This window comes from Macrobrachium nipponense, chromosome 6, assembly GCF_015104395.2.
Source record: "Macrobrachium nipponense isolate FS-2020 chromosome 6, ASM1510439v2, whole genome shotgun sequence".
Lineage (NCBI taxonomy): Eukaryota > Metazoa > Arthropoda > Malacostraca > Decapoda > Palaemonidae > Macrobrachium > Macrobrachium nipponense.
Genome location: NC_061108.1, coordinates 84,538,890 through 84,549,098, shown reverse-complemented (window position 1 = coordinate 84,549,098; position 10,209 = coordinate 84,538,890). Strand labels below are relative to the sequence as shown.

The window sequence follows — 10,209 nt, the reverse complement described above, 5'->3', positions numbered from 1 at the left end:
GGGAACTATATCTTTCTCCATGTAAACTTGATTTACAGATGGCATGCAAATAGACTAATATTGTAGATATGAAATTAACTACAAAGCAATTTTTCCATGAAAACCTTTTGGTTCAACTATCTCTTTATTCATCCATGTTATTGCTTCATGAATTTCGTCTTATATTCACAACTTTTCCAAATTTTCCGCTTTTCCCCTTCTTACTTACTTTATGCCTCATTTCGTCATATCATCATAGTCAATCACATTTACTCTCAGATTCCTTCTCCCCCCAAATTTCCAAGTCAACATTCCTCACAGCAGCCGTCTTCCATTTCCTTTAGAAACCTCACTCACACTGGGATTTAGTGTCGACGTCTTCGTCTGACATTCAGTTTCAAACTCTTTTGCAAGTCTCTAGGGGCCGTTATTTCTATCAACTATTATGTTGCTGCATCCAGGATGATCTCATGCATTTGATAATTATAACTTTTTGCATAAAGCAAACCATCTTCTGCCCTGTGCTGTGCTAGGAAAATGGTCATAAATGCCATGCATACATCCATTTACCCTCCCTATCCAATAACAATAATTCCGTTTCCATTAAGACTTCTGAGAAAAGTTATTTTATCGAAGCATCTTATGGCCTTCTTTCAGTTGTTACGCAGTTATTTTTGTCTTAATGACTTTTGCACTAATGGTATAATGTCAGAGTCTAAAATTATCGTTACTGTTATCTGTAATGGTCGCAGTATTAGTATAGAAGTAACATTAGCAGCAGCAGGGTTGACAACAAGCATTCCTTCTTATGGAACCATTGAAAAGTGCATTTGAATATCTAAAAAAAAAAGTGTGTACTATTCGTGAAGAGAAATAATAAAATAAAGTGTTATATAAGTTACACCTACAACAAACATCAGATAAATATACACAATGAGTCTGTTGGTCCCTTTTTACGAGATAAATTATAAACAACGAAAACAATCTGCTAATAGCCGATTATTCCCGTGGAGAATAACATTGTAAGATATAACTGATGTATATCTGAAAACCATAACTAGCCATGATGATGTACTCAAAACTATCCTACTTTCAAACTTAATGCAACGAATGGGCTTTGGGTGCTGAACATCATATGTTTAGACGTTACGAAACAAAGACGCCCAGGCTGTGTAAGACAACCACAATCTACAGGTAATAAATATATATATATATATATATATATATATATATATATATATAATATATACATATATATATATATACTATATATATATATATATATATATATATATATATATATATATATATATATAATATGGGAAAACAGTATCCCTCAATGGTAAAACTGGGAATCTGAACCTGTTGGCATAAGCTCACATAAACATGGTGGGCATTATAAATATTACTTATGTGCATCAAATGAAATCGGCACACGACAAATCGTGTGGTAAAACGTTTATTTGGTATCTGATTCTTGATGTAAAACAGACGAATTTATTTATGTCCTAAATCATTTTGATAGTGGTATACATGCCGTTTTGTCAAATCACCGAGAGATTTAGATTCACACAGCAACAGGAATTAATGTGCTCACCAAAACTACTTCACTGATGCCAGACAGTTTTTTGACCTCTTAATAATTCCAACGAGCTCCTAAATCAGAGAGACATAACCCTTTCATTTCGGGCCAGCCACTTAAGATGAAACTTACATCCGAACAAAATTTCAATGCATTTGCAGACTTTGCTGACTGGCTCGACGCTCACCGACTTCTCGTGTAATTATAATTCCTGTGGCAAATATTTCAGTAGCATCATTTGCATTTCAGGCAAGCTTCACATCTTAATACTGAATCATATCATTTTGGACCTAACACAAAATGATGTTGCCCGTGAAAAAAGTGTCATCACAAACACAAATTTTAATATTTTGAAGGAAAAATTATTAACCGAAATCTTTAAGCTCAGTATTTGGCACTCGATGGGTCTTCATTACAATAATTAAAATTTCAGGACGCTAGCACAATGAGCCGTTCATTTTGATCAGCATCACAAGAATTCTACTGTTCTAGGTTCTGGGACATAAGACCCAGAATTATATTCAAATTAAATGGTAGAGCAGTCCTTCATTGTGAAATAATGATCTACGCTAATAGTCTGCCCAACCTTTTCATCACAATTCAGGGCTAGTCCAAACTCTCTCCAATATCAGCAGACTCCATTATCGAATCTTGTCCTATTCAATTAGTCTAGACCTTTGTACTTTTCAGTATTATATCTCATTCATTCCCAAATCCCAGCTGATTACCAACTGATTACAGTCTCTCGGTATAATATGATCAAGTCTTCTCTTCGTGCAAGTCATCGCCGTTTGTGAAGTTATTTAGTTTAACATCACAGTTTAGGATAAGCAAATTTAGATCGATATATCTCCCAATGTTTTCCTCAAGAATTTCTTACCCTTCCTTTCAAGCTTTCTTGAGTTATATTTTCTTTGTACGCGGTTTCATGTAGCGTTCATTAGTATTAACATTAAATGCAATCAGAACATTTTACATTCATTGATCTTGCCCAATGGTCACAACCAGATATTGTTACAATGGCTGCTTAACATAGTCCTCCTCAAGCTTCTAGTTTCATTATTTTTAAGAAATTCATAGGCCTACTTTTAAACGCTAAACGGATCTTAGTAACTGGCAAAGTATATTTATAATTATTCATATAATTTCCCAGTCTCGTGATCCTCATCAGATTCTCAGAAATACTATATTGTATACCAACTGGGTATTAAGTGAGCTAAGACTATAGATGGTTTATTGGTAGTATAAAGTCATTTAAAGCCTGTGTTATCGTTGCATATTTCATGGAGCTGTAATAAGTATTCCCATATATGATCCATTTTCTCTTAAAAACTCTTTTGTCCTCACTTATGCAAAAACATTTACTAAAGGTAACCTATCCAAAAATTGAAAAAAAACTAGATTACAAATACTGATTTGTGGTTTCAAGTTAATTCTCCAACTCTGTTCATTCATTATTGTTGGACTATTTCTCATTAATAATCAGTATATTATAAATGATTGATGAGCCTTTGATCTTACAGAGGCATATGGCTTTCTGGGTTTGATTCGCTTCGGCTCTTTCCACGTTCAGAGATATTATAGTCGGTAAACAATCCGACATTACTTAGTTAAACGTAGTCTGATTCCGCATGGATTATATTACCTAATGGGTAGAGAGAGAGAGAGAGAGAGAGAGAGAGAGAGAGAGAGAGAGAGAGAGAGAGGAGAGATGCGGTGTCCTTTCTCCTACCTAACAAATATTGATGAACAAAGGCTGAGGAAAATTACCAATCTTGCCTCGGTCTACTGTAATAAACTTTTGTGTAATTAGAGGGTGATTAACAACACCCTAGAGGAACACCCGTGTACCTCTAGTTTTCTGAAGGTATGTATGTATGTGTGTGTTTATTATATAATGTATATGCATACGTATCTTAGTTTAACAAGACCACTGAGCTGATTAACGGTTCTCCTAGGGCTGGCCCGAAGAATTAGATATTTTTACGTGGCTAGGAACCAGCTGAGTACCTAGCAACGGGACCTACAGCTTATTGTGGGATCCGAACCACACTACATCGAGAGATTAATCTCTAATCACCAGAAACAAATTCCTCTGATTGTACGTTGGCAGAGCGGGAATCGAACTCGGGACTACGGAATCGGTAGGCGAGCACGTAAACCAATCGTCCAACTAGGAGCTATTATAATGTATCTGTGTCTTTAAGTATGTGGGGAAAAGCCCATTAATTTGTAAATAACCATTAATCCTCCTTGCTTACTTGTTAAAATGCAGAAGAATAAGAGATATATCTCTGCAAGTTAGGAAGGTGTAAGCACTATTGCTATAAAACAGCTCCTAGTTATACTGACCATACCAACAGGAAGTTCTGAGCAGAATTTAAAAAACTGCTTGATTTCAAATATTTTTTATCAAGAAAATACTCGGTTGTTGAGGAATCAGAAGAGATGCAGTGAAATAAATCCATCACAGTAATTAATAAGCATAAAAAAAGCACTAGGTTTACTCATGAGTCAAGACAAAGAGAGAGGCTGACGTAGTAGATATAAGGGCGGCGGATGGCGTCTCAAAGCAGGCCCGGAGGTACCTGAGAGGCGAGAGCGGACGGACGAACGGACAGGAGGGAACCATTACCCAGATGGTGGTGGAGGATGAGGAAGAATTAGGGCGGACTGAGAGTGTATACCTCGACGGGTCTATGGACACAGGTAGTGGAAGAAGACGGTTAATGAAGTGAATTGTAAGAGGAAGAGGAAGAGGAGGGTTAAACTGTTAAAGAGGAGAGGGCGAAGTAAAAAGGGATTCCTCGGTGTGAGGGTTTAAGCAGAGAGAGAGAGAGAGAGAGAGAGAGAGAGAGAGAGAGAGAGAGAGAGAGAGATCGTTAGGCATATTTTATTTTATGAAAAGAATTTTTATTTTCATTTATAGAAATTTTCATATCATATGATATGTAAAAATATACCCGTGTCTAGAATACAAACATTAAAATGGTGGCCTTTTATTTTGTATATACATGAGTAGTACATCATAAAATGAATAATTGGTAATTTTAATCTATCAACATTCTCTCCATCTGTGTGCAAGCAAACATATAACTCCGTTGTTGGCCGAGTCGGTAAAGACGTCACTGAAGTCCTGATTTCTCCTCTGTGCGCTGGTTCGAATCCACGAGAGGAGGAAATTATATCTACAAAAAAATTCCTCTTCAGTTAACATATATATAAATATATTGATTCCGAGGTAAAGCAAATAAGATACTAAAGAACATTTCTAGCTTAATGCATGTTTATGAATCACGGTGATCTGATTAAAATGCACGTGCGCGCGCACACACACACACACACACACATATATATATATATATATATATATATATATATATATATATATATATATATATATATATATATTGAAAGGTTCAGTGCTTGTTATTGTCTGGAACAATCGTTCTCTCATTGTTCCTTGTTGAAGGTGCCTCCTTACCTAGTAGTACTTGTTTTTCATTGTAAGAGGTAACTTTTGCTCCTTATCTTTTAATTAACTTTAGTCAGGTTTGGGATAGCAACGAGTATGGATCTCGACAGCATAACTGCTTGGAGAATGTTGGAACTGAAGGTATTTCACTATCTGTGGCCCTCTGCAATTCGAAGATGGTTTTGATGGCTGAACCTTGTCCATCGGAGGAACAGTGTTGTTCCTGTTTGACAGCAGACTTGCTGTTGCCTTGACTCTGGCGATCATCTGTGTGTTTTTAGAGATGTTCCGAGGTAGAGCAAATAAGATACTAAAGAACATTTCTAGCTTAATGCATGTTTATGAATCACGGTGATCTGATTAAAATGCACGTGCGCGCGGCGCACACCACACACACACACACACCACACACACACACACATATATATATATATATATATAGATATATATATATATATATATATCTATATATATATATATATATATATATATATATTGTAAGGTTCAGTGTTGTTATTGTCTGGAACAATCGTTCTCTCATGTTCCCTTGTTGAAGGTGCCCTCCTTACCTAGTAGTACTTGTTTTTCATGTAAGAGGTAACTTTTGCTCCTTATCTTTTAATTAACTTTAGTCAGGTTGGGGATAGCAACGAGTAGGGATCTCGACAGCATAAACTGCTTGGAGAATGTGGAACTGAAGGTATTTCACTATCTGTGGCCCTCTGCAATTCGAAGATGTTTTGATGGCTGAACCTTGTCCATCGGAGGAACAGTGTTGTTCCTGTTTGACAGCAGACTTGCTGTTGCCTTGACTCTGGCGATCATCTGTGTGTTTTAGAGATGTCCGAGGTAGAGCAAATAAGATACTAAAGAACATTTCTAGCTTAATGCATGTTTATGAATCACGGTGATCTGATTAAAATGCACTGTGCGCGCGCACACACACACACACACACACATATATATATATATATATATATATATATATATATATATATATATATATATATATATATATATATATATATATATATATATCATATATATATTGTAAGGTTCAGTGCTTGTTATTGTCTGGAACAATCGTTCTCTCATTGTTCCCTTGTTGAAGGTGCCCTCCTTACCTAGTAGTACTTGTTTTTCATTGTAAGAGGTAACTTTTGCTCCTTATCTTTTAATTAACTTTAGTCAGGTTGGGATAGCAACGAGTAGGATCTCGACAGCATAACTGCTGGAGAATGTTGGAACTGAAGGTATTTCACTATCTGTGGCCCTCTGCAATTCGAAGATGGTTTTGATGGCTGAACCTTGTCCATCGGAGGAACAGGGTGTTGTTGTTCCTGTTTGACAGCAGACTTGCTGTTGCCTTGAGATGTTCCTGTTGGCCGTCATGGGGCAGGTTTTTCGATGATCGTGCAGCAATTCAATGGTGTTCGTACTCTTAGACCTTTCGTGGTCTTGACATCTCTGGGTAGATTGTCGTGATGTTTTTGTACTGCAAGAGGGTATGTTAGTCAGGTTTGGGATAGCAGCGGGTATGGATCTCGACAGCATAACTGTTTGGAGAATGTTGGAACTGAAGGTATTTGATGAGCTGCTGTTGGATGCAGATTGGTCTGTCAATGTAGGATCATGGATGTGGCTTTCTTGCTCCTCATTTTTTCAGCAGTTTTTCCACTGCCACTGCCCTGTGCAGTATGGTAGAAAAGCTGATCCAAATGGTGACTACATCAGAACGTACCTGACAGTACTTAAGAACTTTCCAACCAAATATATCCATGAGCCTTGGACTGCTCCAGAGACGGTTCAGAGAGCCTCCAAATGTATCATTGGAAAGGATTACCCAATGCTAATGGTAGACCATATGAAGCAGAGTCAGCACAACATTGAAAGGATGAAACAAGTCTATCAACAACTAGCACACTACAGAGGACCAATTCCTCCAACAATCAAGTCACCCAAAATTGACCAGTACCCTCCACCACCCGATTTTGAGAAATGACGGAACAATAGAAACGCTGGTAAAAATGATATAAGAGATTCTAACTACAGAGCGCAAGTACAAGCCTGACCTACGCTATCAGCAGATGAACATGAATGTTAAAGACCCAGGAACAAATTCAGCAAGGTTTAAATACTATTTGCCTTGTTTACAGTAGACTTATGATTATTCAGTTACATATTGTGTAATAAAGGTTAATAAAGTAGTTTTGAGGTAATTTTGCAGTTTTGTTGAAGTCCTTTTCCCGTTGTTGCCTCTGCCCCTGCCAGACTTTCCAGACCCATTATCAAGTTTCTTAATTTAATTTGTTGAACCTGTATACAGCTCATGGCTGACCATAACAATATATATCTTATATATATATCTATATATATATGTATATATATATATCTATATATATTTTATACACATATGTATATATATACATATGTATATATATATATATATATATATATATATATATATATATATATATATATATATATATATATATAAATCCCCTGGTAAGTAAGTTACCCAAACCGAAATATGATTTTCGAATAAGCTAAAGAGGAAAACATACACAGAGCCAAGACTAAAATTCTTCATAGCAGAGAATTTTCAAGACAACGTCAAACAACGCTCGCACGCAACGAGAAATGATTAACGTTAACATGAAGCATTTTTTTCTTTTCTTTTTGACACTCAAGCCCTCTTATCTTTCCAGTACCAGTGGAATACACACAAACAATGGAGTGAAACGCACCCCTTAAGTATCCATGTATTTATCAAGGGAGATGCACGACGACTACACCTTTTTTTAGCGAGCACCAGCTAATCAGTGTGATGAAACTCAGACGAACAGAATACTGCAGCCTCACAGCGGAATTTGTCAGGTAGTGTGCGAGGCATGTCAGATGATGCGATGAGTATGTCAAATGGTTTGAGGGTTATTGCTAGGTAGCAGGAGGCTATGGACGTTATATAATGGTGTTTTTTTTATATGTACTTGTATACGAAAGTTAGTGTATTAGAGAATAATCGCGCACTGTCCTCAAGACTATACTTGGTTTTATTTTATCGCCTGCATTTCATTACGGTATTACTGAATCAGGGATATGCCCTCTTTGCTATTCTTGAACCACACTCATGACTATATTTGAAACAACTCCTGACAACATATGAGATTTGTATAACTGTCGTTATTCTACCCGAGCCTACTTTCCATTGTGGCCTACGATATTAAAGTTTCATCGTAAATCAAATTATCCTTAATTATTAAAGACATTTCCTCACGGTCATCTACAGATAAGTTCAGCTAAAATTCTGTTGGTCTTAGTACTAAGGGCGCCGTACGACGCAGTACTTCAACGAAACCACTTCATCTAATTTCCCCATGTATTTACTGACGACAGACTGCATTATAATCTTCTCGTAGTTCTCACTTTGCTTTTGCGAAGGAACTTGACAAATAGACAAAAAAGTTAAGATGATGTGACTCAATGTCATATTTTTACTATTCAGGTAGAAATATATCTATAAACGTGTAATAGAACTAATAGGAAAGAAAATCTGTTTAAATTTCAATTAAAAACAAAGGTGTCTGGTTGACGAAAGGGAATATTTTTATGAGAGACGGGAAACGTCAAAACTTGATGTGCCAGGTGTTTTTTATTTTTTATTTTTAATATACAGAGCTGTCAGTTAAAAGTCGTTTTTGCAATTTGCTTATGAAAATTAATCAATGCTGGTTTTGCAGGGACGAGTGAGACTGTTTTAAGGAGAGAGAGAGAGAGAGAGAGAGAGAGAGAGAGAGAGAGAGAGAGAGAGAGAGAGAGAGAGCTCTTTATTCTAGCTGCAAGTACGTTTAAAAACAGTACCCATCATATAAATTCTATTGCCATAAGAATTCCGAATTATTTACCCCATGAGCTCTTGGTGACTAATACATCTTGAAATCTAAAGCAGCTTTCCATGCAAAGTCAGCTCTCGGTTACAAAAGTAAGAGTGAAGCTTTATATCAGAATCGTACTAGACCCTCCCAACGAGCGCTAAATGAAGTTACCTGAGAAAGTGTTATCTCTTAAAAACAAAAGTTAAATATTGTAATGTCTAGGTAAAATTGGGATTTTGAATATTCCATTAATAGGAGGTCCACATCATACCCGTTTGCATCATTATTGCTCGAATGCCATAAACTATTTGAGTAGGCACGTGCTTCAAATTTGTTTAAATTTTTTCTACTTTAACACTTTAAACGACACCAAGAGATATTACAAGAGTAATATTTTATTAGCTACAGATATTTAGTAATCGCTAACTGAGCTTCGTTAATGTTAAGATGAAAAATTACGCTTCCCTGAAGAAAACCTTAAATATGTGAAGGTACAACAACTAAGATATACGATTTTTTAATCGCATTGCCCAAAGAATCTGAAGAAAACCCACCGCCCCCGCCCCCGCCCCACCCTTACGCACAAAATGAATTGCGGAGGAGACTTTGAGTCGAATTTTTTTTAGAAGCTTATAAAAACTTATAAAAATATCATTTATTGCAAAGAACCTTTTATCCAGTGATACAGACGCGTCTTAATTCTTATGAAAATATATTCCTCTATGCGGATATTAGCATTGAAACTGAGTTATACATACACACACACACACACACACACACACACACACACATATATATATATATATATATATATATATATATATATATATATATACATATATATATATATATATATTATATATACACATATATTATATATATATATATATAGATATATATATATATATATATATATATATATATATATATATATAACTAAGAATGTTCCCCAACCCCTTTTCGCTGAATTGTTAAAAAAATATATGCGAGTCTTCATTCATTTGAAACTACACATTGCTCACGTAAAACAAAACAAGACTCATTTGCGCGAGAAAGCTGAATGTAGTACACCCCTATATTTCGCGAAGGCCTTGCCATTCGTCCCTGAGTCTTGACTAAAGTAGTACGTAAAACAGAAGAGTACGGAAGTGTAGATTGTTTTATGAATGCTCTTTATCGAGACACTCCTTTCGTATTTACCATGCATTAGGGGGATACACACAGTGACTTTCGCCACTTCCTAGAGCAACTGTTTTAAGGCACTCAACACCCAAAAGATACATCTACAGGTCTAACAA

The 10,209-nt window shown here is 36.0% G+C and overlaps 1 protein-coding gene across 3 annotated transcripts in view; it reads right to left on the bottom strand.

Moving 5' to 3' along the window:
* The window catches only part of LOC135216376 (coiled-coil domain-containing protein AGAP005037-like), a 1,031,334-nt gene that overhangs the window by 233,458 nt on the left and 787,667 nt on the right, over positions 1 to 10,209 (bottom strand). The gene's annotated exons all lie outside the window — the stretch shown is intronic.